Source organism: Calonectris borealis, chromosome 16, assembly GCF_964195595.1.
Source record: "Calonectris borealis chromosome 16, bCalBor7.hap1.2, whole genome shotgun sequence".
Taxonomy (NCBI): domain Eukaryota; kingdom Metazoa; phylum Chordata; class Aves; order Procellariiformes; family Procellariidae; genus Calonectris; species Calonectris borealis.
The window spans coordinates 6,704,035-6,710,390 of record NC_134327.1 but is presented as its reverse complement, the minus strand read 5'-3'; positions in this window follow the sequence as shown (position 1 = coordinate 6,710,390).

The window sequence follows — 6,356 nt, the reverse complement described above, 5'->3', positions numbered from 1 at the left end:
GAATCTAATTTTCATATTGTCTTTAGCTTATTTCACAGGGTAAATAAGTGATGCCATGAAAGAAAAAAAAAAATCACAAACTCTCTTCAGAAGTACGAGGGGAAAAGAGAAGGAAAGACTCTGAGTGGGAACAGAAGGGGACTTCAGCACGTAACAGGGAAAGATTCTGCACTTAATTCTCAGCATCTCTGTAGCCCTCCCCAAACTACTTTTTCCCTCACAACTTGTCTAGATGGAACTATTGTAAATTGGGTGCCAACTCCAATATTCAAAGAAAAGCAATCAGGGAAATGCACATGTTGCATTGAGCAAGATTTTTCAGGGGTTCAGTACCAATGAGTATTTTCAGTCATGACTTAGGGGACAGACTACAGAGTACACTTGCAGAAAGGAACAATTTTGGACTGCAAGTGCTCATAAGACGTGACTGGAATTCAAATGGTCTTGATGATCCAAGCTATTTCAGACCACTGCAGATCAGCAATGGCATTTGCAAAGTGCTACTACACGAGGACATGAAAAACAGACAAGGTAGGATATGATGTTCTAGGAAACTTTTCTGCAAAAAATATTTTTGAGTTCTAATGTCATATAATCCTTCTACTTAGATGAGTAAGGCTTTAACTGACATAGCATCCAGAAATTTGTAAATGAACTCCAGAAATGAGAAACAGAAATGGTCAGATGATTAGAAATTATAAAGATAGAGAAGACAGCAAAAGCCAAGATAAAATAAAACTTTGTTATTTTAGAGAGTATTTCTTCCTTTTATTATAGAGAAAAGACAGCTATGGAGAGACATGATTACATCTATGTAAAGAGTTGCTGAGAAGAGGAAAATAATATATCCCACTGGAGACAGGAAAAATATCTAGTTGGTGTAAGGATGATTTAGTCAAGTATTAGAATAAAAACCTTTTGACCGGTGTGGAATGACAAGCAATGAAATGGATTATATACAGAGGCTTTGGAGTTTCCATTGCTAAATGATTTTAAAGAAACATTGAACTGATTCTGTCAAGAATGATTTAGATACCATTGAACCCTTCTTGAAGAAGAAAGATGGACTAGATGATCTTTGAAAGTCCATTACAACTCTTCTATTATTTTTTCTTCAAGGCCCACAGTAAAGATGGGACAGAAAGTCTATTCCCCTACACATGAGTTTTTTCCCCACATTTCTTTTATCAGTTAGCAGCAGATGAGAACTGTAATTAGTAGCATAAAGGTATCTGAGGTTTCCCCAAAATTCAGTGTTGTTACACTGCAATTGCAAATCAGTATATAATGTTCCCTAGACAGACTTATACAGTAGCTAAAAGCACATATATTTGGACACACTACAGACTGGAAAAGAATCCTGAGGCACAAACTATTTTAACTGTTATTATGTATTACCAGTATCAACTTCATTCATACATTTGACAGTAGATCTTTCATTCCATGTCCTTACCTGGCAGTCAGCCACAGCCTTTAAAAGGCCAAAATCCTGATCTCCAATATAACATCCCACACAGATGATATGATCTCAGAGGTAAGGAAAGAACTTGCCTCTACAAGTCAGCTTACAGTTACAATCTGAATAAATCATGCCTCTGAATTCCAAGAAACCATTTGAAGAGGTAGAAGAGTACAGAAGGGAGGTAGAAAGGTTTTGAACCAAGAAATAAGATTGGGCTTCCAAAAAATATAGGTTTCATTTCCCAGTCTGAAATGGACTTCCTACATCATTTAGGATGAAACAGTTCCTTTTTTTGTGGTATTAGTTCATTTTAAAAGTGGGGATAAAAAATCTGTAAAATTTGACTGTCAGTTCCCTGGGACAAACAGTCTAGCCCATACTATTTAAGAGAGAAAGGAAAGGAATATATTCCCAATTGCTCCCAGTAGAGTTCGTATACAGACTCTAGTTAGTCCTGGGAAGCACGCATAGGGTTAAAGCTCCAAACAGATAAATTCACTGAGAATTTAGGCAATGATGTCACTGTGACCAAAAGCTGGCCTTAAGACAAATAAATGGGCTTTCAGTATTCCCTGCAGCCATTTGCTGTCCCTTGGCACCAAGATGAAATCATAATGCTTTGTAATTACAGATAAAAGGGATTTGACATGAGAGCTCTCCAAACAAGCCAAACATCCTGGAAAGTAAAAAAAAGACCCAACAACTTGCTTGCATGCTCATTCTCCAGACTCAAGAATAACCATCAAGACAATTTTCTTATTATTAGCAGTTGTTCAGAAATCAGTACTAGATTCATTAGTTAAATCAGTGGGCTTTCCCAGACAAAAAGAAATTTATGGAAAGAGGAGGATTTGAGAATAAATTAGCCAGACTGTAACAATGTCACAAACACGAAAGCCTACAGCTCTGGCATATAGAAATTACACAAAAATAAATCCTACAAACAAAAGATACATTCCAAGCATAACTGAATAACTTAAAGTGTAACCTCCCATTCTTTTGACAGCACAGAGGATGGACTCATCTACTCAAGCAAAGACTCCTCTGAGAAAGATTACAGGGATGCAACAGATAAAAATAAGGAAACCTTATGCACTGCTACATCTGTAATTTAAAAACAGTTCTAAATTATATTTGAGGAAATGTTGCCATCACCCTACAAAGGACAGGATGAAAAAATGGCCTAGAGTCTTTCTCTTCCTATTCTCCTAAGCCAAGATCACAATACATATGTGAAAATCCTTAACAATTACCACTGTAACCACTGTTACAACAGTACATGTCAGTAACATGTTTAAAACAACTAGTTTGGGGATTGTTAGTTGTCCACGTGTGCTCTGTGCTCTGAGGGTAACCCTCTGAAGGTTAATTCTGCAAGTATTTACTTTTTTGGGCTGGTTTTGAGTTCTGGGCTGCTGCCTATATCAGACCCTTGGCTGCAGCAGAGACATTTCTAAAAACTAGTGAGACTGACAGAAGAGACTTCTTTCCTCTTTTGGGAAATTCCAGCGATGCAGGCTATTGCTATTAACCCAGTACAAAGCACTATAAAATAAATGTAAGTTGAATTTATATCGACAGTACAGATGTGCATGTAAAAAGCATAGCCCAAAGTCATACTTATAAAGCATGCCTGCATATATTTTTATTGATGAATTAGAAAAACTGTTTAAAAATCTAATTGCAAGTACCTCACATTTGCAACAGAAAAAAACCAAGCATGTTAATTCTTTTCACAATGAGTTCACCATTAGGAAATGAGGACCGCATTAGGAAACTCAAATTAGCAGTAGCTGTGATTACTTTAATTTTATCCCTTAAAGCCTTTTCTAAAAAATTAGAACAAAAAATACTGACTGTTTTCTAGGATGAACTGTTTCCTCCCAGGTATTTTATCTTTTAAATGTGAAATACTTTGGCTTAAATAATACAAACTACAGATGTGACTGCAAATGGGCATCTGAAAAAAAGTAATCATTACCTAGTCTAGAACTTCACATAAGTTTTAGCCACTAATTTTCTATCTGGTGACAATGCTTTCTTTGATGTTTTTTTGCCTTGCTGTTGCTGTTTGTATGGGAATCATTGTCTTCAGTTTTGTAAACCAATGTCATGGTCTCTACTAGTAGTGTGTTGTGAGGTGTGTTGGAAGAGGATCATTAAAAAGGACTTTTATTCTCGTTTGTACTGGTGAGAATCCATCTCCCTTGACAGATTGTGGAGAAACTCTTATATATGCCAAAGAAATGCCATATTTCTTTTTATTTCGTATTATTATTGCCATCCACAGACAACCATGCTCTAAAAACACTCTAGACCTGGTTGAATGCAATTATATACAAAATATAAAAAGCACAGCTACAAGTTACTCTGCAACTTAGAGATAGCTTGTTGATCTCATCACACTACAGAATTGGTCACTTAATATTTATAAATGTAAATGTAAAACAATTATTCAGCTATTTCACACGGAAAGTGGTGATATTTGCTGAACAATGCTGGCAATCATAATTTAAAGAGTTTATATGCATAAGCTTGACTCTTGAAGAGAAACAGAGATTGCTAAAAGAAGTATAAATTGGATTAATATTTTAAAAATCATTGTAAATTCCAGACCAAACTAATAAAATGCTTCACCGCTGATACCAGCAGGATCACTTCAGAGGCATTTATTTTAAGAAGGAAGAGGCAGCATCATGCCCAAACGTAATCCTTACAGGTACTTTCCCACTGACCTCCATAAGGATTAGCTCACACCTGATGACTCTTACTCAGCAAGGTATTTAAGCACATGCCTTATATCTGACAGTTATCTGATAGTTAAGGGCAGAGGCTCTGGACTTAAAGCTACATGTGTTCTTAAGCATCTTATGGCACTGGGCTCTAGCAGGTTTTTGAAACCTGCGGAGTTATTTAAATCAAAAGGATAGCATCTGAATTTGCTGGATTACTTAACCCAATACAACAAACTGCTGTCTGCACGCTGAGCTTAGTTTCTGGTAGAGTTATTTTGCCCAATATTGACTTCTGTAGCAAGTTTCTTGTGTTGCAATAACTGTTCTAACTGCAACAAAAAGAAGAGTTACCTAAAGTCTTTTATTTGGTGGTCTACCATACTATCTGATGTTGCATTAATTTTATTCATTATTTACATAAAGTATTGAAATAATATATAGTAGGAAATCCTAGCTTGCATATTAAGTTACTTCCATTTCTACATGTATCATTCCCCTTTTCCAATGGGCACTATAATCTAAGCAAATGAAACTACAGAGTTGTAAGACAACTGCAGACTTATCAATATTACTAAATATTCTTTTTCTCTCTTTTTTTTTTCTTTTTTAATAGAATGCCATTCAATAAACATTCTGAAGAGGAAAAAAGTACGGAAAAGGGAGAGCAAGCGTCTGACTGCAAAAAGGAGAGTAAAGTGAAGAGCCTTTTTCAAGCTATATCATTAGCTAATCCTAGTTTTCAGAACAGAAGTGGTCACTGGTAACAAGTGGTGGGTTCTGAAAGGCCCGAGCAACTTAAGGTGATCTGGGATCACTTAGTACATCTTCACAAATTTTCATAATTTGTTGACATATTGTTCCTGTTTCTATATAATTTTCAATTTGTATGATTTTTTTTTTCGGTGGTAGCTTCTTAATCTAAACAAACCTATTTTCAGATTGGAAGTACACATCTTTAATTCTTTACCAGGGAAAATTATTACTATAACATTAATCAGAAGAAGGAACTGCACCATACATAAATACATGTGAAATGATCAGTTTCTTCATTCTCTGTAAAACTGATGCATGGTAAGGGGTATATTGCTACAAAAAAGTGTAAGGAAGAGACTTTCATTTTGGCATGAGATTTTTCTTAAACTTCTTTTATGGCTACCGAACTGAAAGCTGCATTCAGATCCTGGAAGGGGCTTCCTCAAATGAAATTCATGAAATCATGTTCACTCAGGTCATAAAATATAAATTTTTTTTTTCTTTTTGTTTGTCCTCTGTAACTAATAATAAAGGTAAGCAGCCTGTCTTAACAGTCCCCTAAGAAAAACTTACAGCCATCTAACTAGCCTGTGAACTTTTATACATGAGATTCCTCTTGATTTCAGTATTAGTTCTGTGTTTTTAAAGTATGAAATTTTGCCTTTAATAAAATGTTTTCACTTCTACACATTATCCATAGATGAGCTCTTCATTATTTTCTCTCACCATATTTTATCTTTCCGTAGTGACTTTATGCAGCTTGCATGCACTCTCCAGCTTTGTAAGCACTAGCAGAATATACATCATTGGATAAAACATCATCTCCAGTTTTAATGGAAGATTGCAATGAAGACAGATATTTCATAAATGTCTAGAAAGATGGATAACAAGTCAGACAGAATTAAAAAAAAATAGACAGTATCAATCTACATAATATCATTCCCTGTCAAGAAATGGGCTATCTTAAGTGTGTGTAAACAGCAATATTATTCATGGTTATACCACAGCATAATTGCTTGCTGGATTTGAATGAGGTTCCCCTGAATATGGATGAAGAGACAAAGTGAAGATAAAAGAAGCAGCTGAAGCTGGAAACCAGAAAGCTTAAAATGAAAATGATCAAGTCAGATACACCTCCTTTTACTGTGTGTGTGAATAGGAATGATTATTAAACCAATAGATTTATAACACTAGCCAGAGTAAAGTACAATGCAGAAAGAAAACTGTTTCCCAATTACATTCTGCCAATGTGCCTCAGCCTTGACACCCAGAATTATTGCCAGTGGAACCCTAAACCTCTTTTAAATACAGTCTTGAAATTGCTTCAAATTGTATCAGAAGAGCTGGTGATTTTTAGGAAGATAGACAATTGCAGAACCCTCGCAAATCCTTATCCCTTTGTGGCG